This window comes from Peromyscus maniculatus, chromosome 22 (assembly GCF_049852395.1).
Source record: "Peromyscus maniculatus bairdii isolate BWxNUB_F1_BW_parent chromosome 22, HU_Pman_BW_mat_3.1, whole genome shotgun sequence".
Taxonomy (NCBI): Eukaryota; Metazoa; Chordata; class Mammalia; order Rodentia; family Cricetidae; genus Peromyscus; species Peromyscus maniculatus.
The window spans coordinates 10280875-10295252 of record NC_134873.1 but is presented as its reverse complement, the minus strand read 5'-3'; the positions used below and the strand labels follow the sequence as shown (position 1 = coordinate 10295252).

At 39.1% G+C, this 14378-nt stretch overlaps 1 long non-coding RNA gene across 3 annotated transcripts in view; it reads right to left on the bottom strand.

The window, feature by feature from the left end:
* Nucleotides 1–542: 542 nt before the first annotated feature.
* LOC107399971 (uncharacterized) overlaps nt 543–14378 on the bottom strand; it is a 30493-nt gene continuing 16657 nt past the window's right edge. Inside the window, exons 6-8 of one of the 3 annotated variants that reach the window (XR_013047463.1) lie at nt 9171–13763; nt 3712–3806; nt 553–1352 (exon numbers count right to left, since the gene is read on the bottom strand). This is a non-coding gene — a long non-coding RNA (uncharacterized LOC107399971). Of the gene's footprint in view, nt 1353–3711; nt 13764–14378 lie in introns of all 3 variants that reach the window. The other 2 variants (XR_013047464.1, XR_006066995.2) reach the window with 2 other exon arrangements.

Sequence of the window (14378 nt, the reverse complement as noted above, 5' to 3'; positions counted from 1 at the left end):
CCCTTCCTATCTTGTCTTGGCAAGGATTGGTAGTCCTTTTTTTGTGTGTCCTGCTTGTCCATTTTGGACAGTATACTGTCAGCAGTCAATGTAAGGGCAGTTTCTTTCCCAGTGGCCAATTTTTTGCCACAGTGAAAGTAAACTCCATGTGGAGTTTCTCCATTACCCATTGTTTTCACTGAAGTAGATTGACGATGCCAGAGGCAGACATGTCTCATTGTCATGTAAAAAGAAAAAAATCTATGTTATTAAAACATCTTAAATGCCATATTATGCAGATCTCTGAATTGTTTGAAGGTAACCTGTCTATCATAAATATATCTCTGCTTGACCTTGGAAACATACCTAATATGACTACAAGTTTGATTGTAATGACTAACTACTAATACATGTCTCTATATACTAATTAGTTGGTAATAATAACTTTCAAGGATTAGCAAATTGCATTACATTGTAAAATGAATTGTATAGGTACAATACCTTGAACAAGATTAGAAATATATGTACAATATATTCTAACAAAATCAATCTGAAATTTGTATCAATATATAAAATTTGTATACAATATACAAAAATTCAATCCAATGTAAAATATATTAAAACTAATAGTTGCCTTCTAAAAGTAGATTCAATAATTTACCTTTTTATCTTTTCATATTCTCTCTTTTTTCAGTGTAGATTCAATAATCTACATTTTATCTTATCATATCTATATCCTCTTTTTTTCTTTTGAGAGTAGATTCAATAATCTGCCTTTTATCTTATATCTATATCCTCTTTTTTTTCTTTTCAGAGCAGATTCAGTAATCTATCTTTTATCTTATATCTACATCCTCTTTTTTTCAAACAAGAACTTTAAACATAATCTCCTTTGTTTAGCCTTTTTCTTAACCATAAACAATAAGAACTTGTAAACGACCATCCTAAACAATGACAATTATCCATAACCCATTGAAAGACCAAAAACCACCCACCCACACCTCTTGGAAATGTGGGCATCTTGTTCTTAAAATTACTTCCTGCTCTTTGGGGGTGAAGGCATCTTTAGGGGATCCCAAAAAGAAAAATTCTGAGTTAATTGTCAAGTTCTGGGAGAGTTAACTGCATCACTTGTTGTCCAGTTTCTGCATATGGGAAAATTCAGGGCTTGTCTCAAGCCCTTGCTCAAGTAGTCTGTGAGGCTGGATCATCTCAGCTAGTCATCTTGAAATTATCCTGAGCAATTTGTAGTCCAAAGCTGATCTTTGGGTGATGTTTTCCAGCTTAGTGGTATTATTATCAACCTGATGGAATCATTGTTGTGGGGTCTTACCATCTTTTTCAAATTTGCTGTTAGGTGTAGTCATGGTTCCCTGTAGAAAAAATGATAGAAACTCAAACCCAAAATAATGTACAGGAAGCTAGATGAAGCCTTCTTTATACAATTAGGTAGTACTCTATATGACCATTAATATCATGACAAAAGTTTATATATATATATATATATATATATATATATATATATATATATATATATGTTTTGATATAAAATAAGTACCTTAAGAAAATTATTAAACAGTCAAAATAGAACCAGAGAATTATGAGATTAGTGGCAATAAAATTGTCCTTTAATTTTGGTTTTCTTCTCTCCCTTATCAGATGGCTCTTCTGACATGATATAGAGATTTTGGATTTTCCTTTTAACAAGCATGCTTGCTTTAGAGAAGGAAAGAGCCACACTCCAACTCCAAAGCCAGCTTTAATTTTTAATTGAATTGGGACTACATAAAGACCATGTGTATTATGTTAATGGGGGAATATCTTTCTATATGCTGTGAAAATGTTGCTCTTCAAAAGTAGATTCAATAATCTACCCTTCCATCCTATCATATCTATATCCTATCCCCATGTCTTCTTTTAGAAAGAGATTGACTATGACCAATAACAATTTGTAACCAACAACCTAAACAAAGACATACATCCATAATCCATTTTTTGGGAATGTGGGCATAGTGTTCTATGATAGTGTTCTGATAAAGGGTGCTGTATTCTTATGGGGATCCTGAGAAAATTAAGAGTTATGGTCAGGTCCTGACTGGAATAGTTTGTGAGGCTGCATTGTCTGACTAGTTGCCTTGAAACCACTCTGGATATTGGATCATCTGGGCCATAGTGCCATCAGAAACCTTTTAGGAGGTCTTGGCTGGTCAACCTATATTAGCCTGGAAGCAATCCACAGCTTCTCATCTTCTGTGGAAACTAAAGCAGAACCTCTTTTCCAAAGCAATATATCCTTAGACATAGATTTTGAAATCAAGATACCTTTAAAATATACATATTGATTTAACTAAGCAGCTTTTACAATCAAATGTCTTCCTGCAATTAAAAATCCCAAAGACAACACAATCCAGATTCTCTGTGTAATATCCATCTTTACCTGGCTTATTTTTTTTATATTACCTTTACTGTCTCTTTAAAGACTTTATTTTTAAAAACTATTTCTTTATATAACTGTCTATATTTCTTTTCCTCTCTCTACCAAGTCTATGTACATTTTTACACACACCATAAACCATTTACAGGTTTATTTAATCTGAATCTGACTTATTGTGACTCTATTGCTTTAAACTGTAGAATGAAAAGGAGTGAAATGGCAGCTTTGGCTGCTGGCTCTGCCAACCTCAGCTTCCCAACGTGGTGGAACTATGTTCATAGCCAGCTCTAGGAACCATGCTCACCATGGGCTCTGTGAAGCAGTGAGTCTATGCTTCCATCCATCAGCATATAGCCCAGAAACATCTTTCTTTTTTGTCTGTACTAGCAAAAACTATATCCATCATGCACCATGCTGCATGGCTTGCAGATGCCTCTGTATACTGTGGTGAAAATCCACAGCCATGCCACTTAGCTCATGGTGGCTGGTGGCCAGCTCCATCTTGTAGGCAGCTGTTGGGAGACAAGTCTGTGCTGCTGCTGATATGAGACGGTGAGACTAGGAAGCCTAGTATGGCTTCATTTCTGTGAAGTCAGAATCTTTAAGCTTTCTTAGGTCTATGAGGATCAATGCCCAACAGTGAGGAATCTTTAGACTCATAAATACAGGATAGACGGAATATTTTCTTTAATTTTACCAATACAAATACACTAGATATTATAACTGTAATTCTTGCTTGATATATGTAATTATACTAGGTTAAAGTTAAAACCTTCCTTTTGTTTAGAAAGAAAAGGGGAAGTGGTGAGGAAATGTCTTTCTGTATGCTATGAAAATATGTTGGTCTGATTGGTTGATAAATAAAGATGTTTGGCCTATGGCAAGGCAGCTTAGAAGTAGGCAGACAATCCAAACAGAGAATTAGGAGAATGACAGAGCAGAGAAGAGACTGCCAGCCACCTCCATGAGAAACAAGGTGTAAAAATATTATTAAGCTACAAGCCACCTGGCAAAATATAGATTTATAGAAATGGGTTAAATTAAAATATAAGAACTAGATAGCAAGAAGCCTGTCATGGCCATAGTTTAAAAATAATATTAGCCTACGTGTGTTCATTTGTGTCATTGGGGCTGCAGGATCAGCAGGTGAGAGAGATTTGTTCTGACTACAGGCCAGGCAGAACACAGGAAAACTTTCAGCTACATTATGTGTCTGTAGAGAACAGCAGAAACAAACATTTAGGAAGACATGAAATTTTATCCTGTTAGATATATGATATACCAATAGGTCAATTTACTCTTTTTCTTGGGACATTTCTTCTGGATGGTTTGTCCTTTTTCTTCAGATGTTTCATTTGTCCAGTGTTCTTCAAATTCCTTAGCTTTCATTCTCCTGAAAGACAAAAACAAAAATCCTTCCCCAATTCTAACTTTAGGGAGGTTCTAAATGAAATCTTTATCAATTTTGATTTATAGTTTTTCCTTACATTTTTTTTTATTTTCTAAAGCTGTTCTATCATCCAGAGCAGTATGACTTTTTACAATAGGCATTAGGTTCTTTAATTCTTCTGGGAAAGTGTTTCTTCTGTGATGGCAGGAAAGCACTGAACTGAATTTGTCATGAGGGCCTGCAAGAGGCCTGTTAGGATATTTCCTAATGGCAAAGGCAAAGGATTACTGTCTGTCCCTTATTGATCTACATTCATTAGTCCAATTGCAACACCTTCTGTTGGGATTATTCCTTGAGAAAACATTATGTCTAGAAATGCCCTGTTTACATTCCCTTTTTAGGTGATCTTGTTTATCACATTTGAAACATTTGACATTACTATTTTTTTCAAAATTCTGGAAATCCCCTCTCCTATCCGAAGTATCATCATGGTCATGAGATTCAATATTCATTGTATCTCGGATCCATTCCTCCAAGACTACTGATCCTGCCTTTAATGGCATAATTACCCTTCTGCATTGTGCATTAGCATTTTTTATAATTTAATTTAATCTTACATATCAGCCACGGATTCCCTTGTTCTCCCCACTCACGTACCCCCCCCCCACATTAGCATTTTCAAAAGCCAGAGATTTAGGTATTATCTGTCCAGTTTCTGAATTTGGTATCATTCTGTTTATTGCTAAAGACAGCCTTTGTAAGAAATCTGTGAAGGTTTCTTTTGGGCCCTGTATAACTTTTGAAAATGACTCAATTTTCTATCTTTCTTCTTCAATTCTGTCCCAAACATTTAAGGCTACCATGTGGCATAAAATTAGGGTGTGTTAATCATATAAAGATTGTTCTTTAATTCTTCTGGGAAAGTGTTTCTTCTATGATGTATATCAGCATAAGCACCTTCTCCAAGAAGTTAATCTTGGGAAATTTCCATACCTCTAGTCCTACATCATTGTCCTGTAGTTTTATGCCAAAATCCAGCTCCGGATGAGGGCACAGTCTGAAGATAGGTGGGTGCAAGAGTGGTGACAGAAGAATCAGACACAGGGTACTTCTTAGTTTGCGGTGGAGGGAGAAGGCACAAGAGACTTCTTAATTTTGTTTTAGGAGAGATGGACAGAGAAGAAGCACTTCTCAATATGGCTTGTCCTACTCTAACAAACTGTATCTCCCACAGGCTTTATTTATACAGAATTTAGTAAATAGGGATGCATTCATGATGTTCCAAAACATAGATCATATTTTTGTTTTTGGACATGTGTTTCACTTCCTTTTGCTCATCTTTTAGTCATCATTAATAAACTATGACAGAACAGAGTTATAGTTTCCAATCATTTTCCCTCAAGTTTTGACATTATTAATAACAGAGCTATCATTCTTACTCATTAACCCCATAACCCAATTTTAAGAATCTAGAGTCACATGACAGCCTGTTCTCAAGCTGGTAGCTTTGGTTGCTTTAAGGACACTGGACCAAAACAAAATCTTTAAGTCACCTTGGGCATTTTGCTATGTCTCAAGCAGTGTATTACTAACTTTTAGTGGTCAGAGTGTCTAGGAAAAATCCCCAGGTTAAAGCTGCTACAGTTTTTATTCAAATCCTGGCATAATACAATGTTTATATTTTATATCTTTATAGAATTTGTCTATATGTCTAATCCTGGCATTCTGTTGTTCCTTGGTCATATGACATTATAGTGGCTCTAACTTTTAAGAGAGGGAGGTCCTGCCACCTTATAATTTCATCTTCTTTCCATTCCATACTTTGCTCATCATATGTCTCTTGGGCAGAGTTGTATGCCACATAATTTTCTAAGTGTACAGTGGAAAGAGTCTTGTAATCTGAACTGTGGCCAACTCCTCTAGCCCATCGAATCTTGTTGACCTTTTTGAGTTTACTTTGTTTTGAATATCTTGTTCCTGTGTAAGTACAGGGACAGATGTTTCAAGAATGTCTCATTTCCCCATGAAGAGACCTCTGGCTTCTTTATGTGTCACAACCTCCAAGGCATAAGGGAGACCTTCAAGTAGATAAGGATATCTCCCTCAAAGTGGGGCAGGGGATAGTATGTCCAGGGCTTTCCTGGGGAAGCTTAGAAGCAGCATTCTTGGGAGAAGACATAAATGAATGATTCATAAGGAATTTTCCATCAATCCAATATCCCCAAATTGTACAAATGTTAGAAGTGCCCCAAATATGTAACAGGTGGAGGTGAAAAGCAAAGGTGGCATGGCAGTCTTCATGTGGCTCAGCTTTGCTGGATCTTTGTCAGGAAGCTGTGCTGGCTTTATGACTTTTGCCATTCCATCCAGCTATGGCTGTGACAGTTTTAACCTCCTCTTCCCACCAGGTCCTCCATTATAACTGGGTTACACCCTCTAGGACAGCTGTAACCAAATCTTTCCAGTCTTGAGGGATAATTCTATTACAAGTTGACCATGAGTTTAACATTTGCTTTACAAACAGAGAATGCATACCATTTGAGACTATGACTTCCTTGAATTTCCTCAAATCTAACATTTGCACTGGAGTCCAGTCAGTTCTTACACAGCCTTGAACATTTGGCAGTTCCTGTAAGGTTACTGGATAGATTGAGTCTGACTGTTTGAAAGCCTTAGGCTCTTTCTCTGTAACCACATAATGTAATGCTGAGATAGGTTCACCTTTAAATTCTTCTGTCTGGGTCTGAATATCTTTACAGTCTGTTTTAATAGGTTTTTCTAAAACTTTTATTTTGGCACTAATATTAACCAACCCTTTTGATGATAAAAAAAGATCAAACAAAAAATATTCATAATTAATATTATGTAAATCCTATCAACACAAACTATCTTCTCATTTTGTTGCTCCATTTTCAGACTGCCTAATGTGTTATCAGAGACCAAATTCTCATTGTAAAAATGTTCCCCTTTTTTTTAATGTAGAAAAATTCTGTTTTAATTAATTTCTCCCTTTAAAAATCTTAATTGACTAACCAACTCTGCTGACTACTTAGAACAGTAGAAGCCTGAGGGAGTTTCAAGGCAGCCACCTGGTGTGGTAGCAGGCTGAGATGGGAATCCAGAGAAAGCCCACAACTCACCAGGAGAGAAGCCAAAGAAACTCCTGCCTATGTAGGGTGGAGACTCTGGCCGTGTGCAGCTGGGGCCTGAGCACCAGGCAATTGGCTTTTTTGGGAATTCATGCCACAAACATTGGGTCACCAGATATAACAAAAATTGCTAACTGGTCTTATTAATTAAAAAAAAACAAACAAACCAGAACCAGATATTGGGGTGAAAGCTGAAAGACCAGAGGAATAGAACAAGCCAGCCATAAATTCTTAATGCTAGGAAATCCTCAGCCCAAAAGAGCTACTTCCTATAAACTTACACCTATATACTTTTCTCTACCCTGCCATCTTACTTCCTCTCTCAACCCAGCTACATCACTTCATCTTTCAACCCAGCTTTGTACAGAACCTCAGACCTCTACAGTTAACTACTGCTGGGATTACAGGCATGTGCCACCACCACTCCTGGCTCTGTTCCCAATGTGGCCTTGAACTCACAGAGATTCAGCTGAATCTCTGCCTTATGAATTAAAGGCATGTGCTACCACTGTCTGACTTCTATGTTCGCTATAGCAGCGGTCTTTGTCCTCTGATCCCCAGGCAAGCTTTATTTGTTAGAGTACAAATAAAATATCAACACACACTACCTCAGAGTGAAAGGTTGGGAAGAGACTTTCCAGTCAAATGGGATTAAGAAGCAAGCTGGTGTAGCTATCCTTTTATTAATTAATTAAGAATTTTTTATCCTTTTTACTAACCAACCACAGATCCCCCTCTCTTCCCTCCTCCCATCCACCAGGCTCCCCCACACAATCCACCACACCATTCCCTACTCCAAAATATAAGGCCTCCCATGGAGAGTGAGCAGAGCCTGGTACACTCAGTTGATGCAGGTCTAAGCACCTCCCACTGCATCAAAGCTGTGCAAGGTGTCCCACTATAGGTAGTGGGCTCCAAAAAGCCAGCTCATGCACCAGGGATGGATCCTGATCCTACTTCCAGGGGTCCTCTTAATAAGATCAAGCCACACAATTGTCTCACTTATGCAGAGGGCCTAGTCCAGTCCCATGCAAGTTACACAGCTATTGGTCTAAAGTTCATGAGTTCCCACAAATTTGCTTTGGCTTTCTCTGTAGGTTTTCCCATCATGATCTTGTTGCCCCTTGCTCATAGAATCCCTCATCTCTTTCTTTGATTGGACTCCTAGAGCTCAGACTGGAGTCTGGCTGTGGATCTCTGCATCCGCTTCCATCAGTTACTGGATAAAGGATCTATGATGACAGTTAGGGTATTCTCTGATCTAATTACTAGGGTAAGCCAATTCAGACACCCTCTCCACTATTGCTAATAGTCCAAGCTTGGATCATTCTTGTGGATTCCTGGGAACTTTCCTAGCATCCAATTTCTTCTTATCCTCATGTCTCCCTCTATTATGGTATGTCTTTTATAGCTCTCCCACTCCATCCCTGTTCCAACTTGACCATCCGATTCTCTTCTATTCTCATACTCCATCCACTGCCCTCTATTGTGCCCCCTCGCCCCTAGGATTACTCAGGAGATCTCATCTATTTCCCCTTTCCAGTGTGATACATGCCTTCCTCTTAGGGTTCTCCTTCTTAGCTAGCTTCTCTGGAGCTGTGGGTTATGATCTGGTTATCCTTTGCTTTACATCTAGTATCCACTTATAAGTGAGGAAATACCACATTTGCCTTTCTGAGTCTGAGTTACCTTACTCAGGATGATATTCTCTAGTTCCATCCATTTGCCTGCAAGTTTCATGATGCCATTGTTTATTACTGCTGAGTAGTACTCTGTTGTATATATGTACCAGGTTTTCTTTATCCATTCTTCAGTTGAGGGCCATCTAGGTTGTTTCCAGGTTCTGGCTATTGTGAATAATGCTGCTATGAACATAGTTGAGCATGTGTCCTTGTGGTATGATTGAGCATTCCTTGGGTATATGCCCAAGGGTGGTATAACTGGGTTATTTATTTATTTATTTATTTATTTACTTACTTATTTATTTATTATCAGCTTGATACAGTATAAATTCTTATCCTAATACTGAAATGTTTGATTGAGGGTTGCCCAGTAATTGAGTAAAACTAAAACTTATTATAAGCCATAATCATCCTAGGGTCCCCCCTGCTATATAGCCTCCCTGGTTCTGTGGGTTGCAGTCTGATTGTTTTTTGCTTTATATCTAGAATTCACTTATGAGTGAGTACATACCATGTTTGTTCTGGGTTTGGCTTACCTCACTTAGGATGATATTTTCTAGTTCCATCAATTTGCCTGCAAATTTCATGCTGTCATTATTTTTCTCTGTTGAGTAGTACTCCATTGTGTATATGTACCACATTTTCTTAATCCATTCTTCAGTTGACAGGCATCTAGGTTGTTTCCAGGTTTTGGATATTACAAATAGTACTGCTATAAACATAGTTGAGCATGTATCTTTGTGGTATGATTGAGCAACAATTCTTCACAGACTTGGAAAGAAAAATACTCAACTTCATATGGAAAAACAAAAGACCCAGGATAGCTAAAAGAATCCTCTATAATAAAGCAACCTCTGGAGGTATCACCATCCCTAACATCAAGGTCTACTATAGAGCTAGAGTAATAAAAAAAACAGCTTGATACTGCTATAAAAACCAACATACAGACCGATGGAATCAAATTGAAGACCCTGCCATTAATCCACACACATATGAACACCTGATTTTTGACAAAGAAGCCAAAACTATACAATGGAAAAAAGAAAGTATTTTCAACAAATAACTGGGTCTGGAAGTAGATTGATTCTCAGTTTTCTGAGAAGTCACCATACTGATTTCCAAAGTGGCTGTACCAGTTTGCACTCCCACCAACAGTTCCCCTTGTTTCATATCCTCTCCAACATAAGCTGTCATCAATGTTTTTTATCTTAGCCATTCTAAAAAGTGTAAGATGGTATCTCAGAGTCATTTTAATTTGTATTTCCCTGATGAGTAAGGATGTTGAGCAATTCCTTAAATGTCTTTTGGCCATTTGAGAGTCTTCTATTGAGAATTCTGTTTAGTTCTGTAGCCCATTTTTTAACTGGATTGTTTGATATTTTGATGTCTCATTTATTGAGTTCTTTATATATTTTGGAGATCAGCACTGTGTCACATGTGGTGTTGGGGAAGATAATTTTCCACTCTGTAGGCTGTTGTTTTGTCTTATTTACTGTATCCTTTGTTTTACAGAAGCTTCTCAGTTTCAGAAGTCCCATTTCTTAATTGTTGCTCTCAGTGTCTGTGCTACTGGTGTTATATTTAGAAAGTGGTCCCCTGTGCCAATGCATTCAAGGCTACTTCCTACTTTCTCTTTTATCAGGTTTCATGTTACTAGATTTATGTTGTGAGCCTTGATCCACTTAGACTTTAGTTTTGTGCATGGTGATAGATATAGATCTATTCTACCTATTGACATCCAGTTAGGCCAGCACCATTTTCTTGAAGATGCATTCCTTTTTTTCCATTGTACAATTTGCCTTCTTTGTCAAAAATCAGGTGTTCATAGGTGTGTGGATTGATGTCAGGCTCTTCAATTCAATTCCATTGGTCCACATGTCGGTTTTTATGACAATACCAAGCTGCTTTTATTACTATAGCACTATAGCAGAGCTTGAAGTCAGGAATGGTGATGTCTCCAGAAGTTGCTTTATTTTACAGGATTGCTTTATGTAGACAAATTTCTAAATAGTCTTATTAAATAAGAAACACAGAGCCAAATATAGGGGTGAAAGCCGTAGAGATCAAGGAAATAGTGAGAGTCACCAGCTAATCTTAGCTCATCACACTGCCATAGCTTCCTGAGAGAGCTCCTTCCTGTCTACCCAGCCTCTTATTGCCTTGCTGTTCTGCCCTCTCATTGGCTCTTAGCCCAGCTACCTCACTTCCTTGTCACTGCCTGTCTATACAGACCTTCGGGTCTCTATGGTTGGTACTCGGATTAAAGGCATGTGTCACCACACTTGGTTGTTTCCTAGTGTGTTCTTGAACACACAGAGACTCTGCTAGCCATGTGATCAGATTAAGGGCATGTGCTATCACTGCCTAACTTTTGTTTATAGCTGGCTATGTCCTCTGATCTCCAGGCAAACTTTTTTTATTAACATACAAATAAAATATCTTCTTATTTCAGCACAAATAAAATATAACCACAGTTTTAGCTATCCTGGGTTTTTTGTTTTTCTATATGAAGTTGAGTATTGTTCTTTCCAGGTCTGTGTAGAATTGTGTTGGGATTTTGATGTGAATTGCATTGAATCTGTAGATTGCTTTTGGTAAGATTGACATTTTTATTATGTTGGTTCTACCTATCCATGAGCATGGGAAGTCTTTCCATTTTCTGATATCTTCTTCAATTTCTTTCATCAAAGACTTAAAAAGTTCTTGTCATACAGGTCTTTCACTTTCTTAGTTAGAGTTATCCCAGGGAATTTTATATTATTTGTGGCTACTGTAAATAGTTATGTTTCTCTGATTTCTTTCTCAGCCCATTTATCATTTGTATATAGGACAGCTACTGATTTTTTTTTTAAGTTAATCTTGTATCCTGCCACATTACTGAAGGAGTTTATCAGCTGTAGGAGTTCCCTGGTAGAATGTTTGGGGTCACTTATGTATACTATCATATTGTCTGCAAATAGGGAAAGTTTGACTACTTCCTTTCCAGTTTGTATCCCCTTGATCTCTAGATACATCGACTTCTGCACTAGCTTTGAGGACACCAACTGTGTGAGGATCGGCAGGGAAACAGCAGATGTAGTGGCCCAAGTACTATGGGAACACATCATTCCTAGATTTGGCCTGCCACTCCCATACAAATGGACAACGGGCCAGCTTTCACTTCCAGGGTCATGGAGCTCCTGTCAGAAGCTCTCAACATTTCCTGGAAGCTCCATATTCCTTACCTCGCACAATCCTCAGGAAAGGTTGAGAGGCCAATGGACTCATCAAACAACAGCTCACTAAGCTCTCCATTGAACTCAGGTTGTCTTGGCCGATCCTTCTCCACATGGCCCTTACCCACCTCTGGGCCACACCAAGCTTTCCTACAGGCCTGAGTCCTTTAGAGCTCCTTTACAGAAGGCCCTTCCTCCTCAATCACAACTCCCAGACTCCTCCACTGTCCAGGTACCTCCTCTACCTCTCCCTTTTGAGGTCCCCTCTCTGTTCACATGCTGACAGCTGTCCCCCTGCTGCAACACCAACACACCCAACTGCCCCTGAGCCTGCCCCACTCTCCCCGGGGGACAGAGTCCTCCTCGAACAGCTAGCTCCTAAATCTCTTCAGACCCAATGGATAGGACTTCATACTGTGATCCTCACCAACTCCTCAGCTGGGAAGCGCCTGGGACATCTCTGCTGGTGCCATCTCTCCAGGTTCAAGCGGGCATCTATTCAGAATACATGGTCTGTCCAGCAGCTGGGACCCTCCACCCTCCTGTTTTCCAAAATGTCCCAATGAAGGGCCTATCTGCTCTTCTGCCTTGTGCAACTAGGACAGATGTAAATAATCTATTTTTTTCCTAGCAACTTGCTTTCTCTGCTTCCTCAAGAAACATATGCCTGAGGTTTCTAAGATAACAATTAACCAGATGCTTCTCCACTCACACCTCCTGAATGTGCGTCCACCAACTACCAACTCCCATCTTCTCCAATCACCTCATGCCCACAGGAAGTAGCCAGACTTGAACTAGTGCCCCTATACCCAAAGAGTCTGCAATATTCTGGTGGAAGCTCCACCTCAGCTCCTGGCACCCTGACATTCATATACCCAAAGATTCGGGTTCTGGTGGGCCTCTACCTCTCTGCCAGAGCCTGCTGCCCAGAAAGTCCCACCAAACATGGCTACTCCCCCAAAGATGTGTAAGGCCACTCCACCAGGGTATTTAAATTGCCCCCCCCAAAAAACAGACATGTAGTTTTTCGGTCCCTGTCCCCTCTCTGAAGGAGCCAGAGAACCATCTGGGAACACTTCACCCATTAAACTGGGACATATTCTAATTTGGTCTGATTTGCTCTGATTTGGATTGCTGCATCAGCAGAGAAGCTTATCAGGGTGCAAAAACTCTTCACAGATCTTTAATTTTATAGCCACTGGATTACATTTTTTCTCATTATTTATACATTTAATTGTGTGTTTCAAGAAGCCTGTTCACCACACCATTTTTTTTGCAATGGAAAAAATCCCATTTTTGGCAACAAGAAGCCAGTTGAAGGATATGCATAGATTTGTAAATTCTGTGTTTCAATTTCAAAAGATAAACTACCACAACTTCTCTTTTTCTAATACAACCACACACTTGAAGTGGGTATCAGTGAGAAAAGATAAATATGACTTGCTGGTCTGTAGTCACATTAGCTAATACCTTTGCTGTATTTGTCTTCCTCAACTCCCTGGTTCACGCCTGAGGGTAGAGGGAGTTGGACCACGACAAAACATAAGACTTATCCGTGGTAGGGAGACAGGGAGTGAAAAGAATTGGTGCCAATGATAATATTAACTTTAATGGTTCTATAGTCTGGGAGACAGTCCATTTGATGGCAGCATCTATGGCTTTCACTTTCTTGACCAGTGTGTGGTGGATTTGTGGTGTAATGCCAGATACTGCCACAGCCATAGGAGTAGAGAGAATCCCCATGTAGGGTCCTTTCCTTTCCAAGTTGCTTCCAGAATCGCTTTGGCTATTTGATTGACCCAGATAATTCACCAGTCTTGAACAAAAGGAAACTGGTAGTGGACCTGTGGACTTGCCAGTAGGCTGACTTTCTTGTATTGTATGATGAATAACCTTTAGGGAAGACTGGAGAGCCTGTAGTGATGAGAAAGGAATGGTAAGAGAGTTCTTCAAGCGGCTGGTCTCTGAGCCAGAAAAACAGATTTTCCAAACCCAATCTCATATGGGGAACATCCCTGCCATATGGGGTGCAGTGGACCCCATGTGAAGCAAAGGGAAGGAGATCGACCTGCTCCTTGCCAGACGCTAATGAGTTTTGTTGGTTTATGTTAACATCCTCTTCATTCTTGTTTCTTGCTCAGAACTGAGGTCTATATGCACAATGAAGTTCCCAATCTATCCCTTAAAACTTTTTATATAAATTGAGAGATTTGGGATATGAAACTTGGGCCACTGTTGGAACCCACCACTGGAGAAGGATGGAGGACCAATTCTCTGAGTTTTTAAAGCTATAACTTGTGCAGTTACAGTCCAGGTAGGGAATGTTTCTACCTACCTAGGGAAGTTGTCTATAAAAATTAGCAAGAACCTGCACCCTCCTCTGGCAGGCTGGGTCTAAGTGAAGTCAGTTTCCTAGAGTTTGCTGGATTGCTGGCTTCTCATTCAAACACACTCCTGAGAAAGGGCTCTCTGTTTTGGATTTACTTGAGCATAAACTCAGCATCTGGCTGAGACATCCCAGTTTTGTTT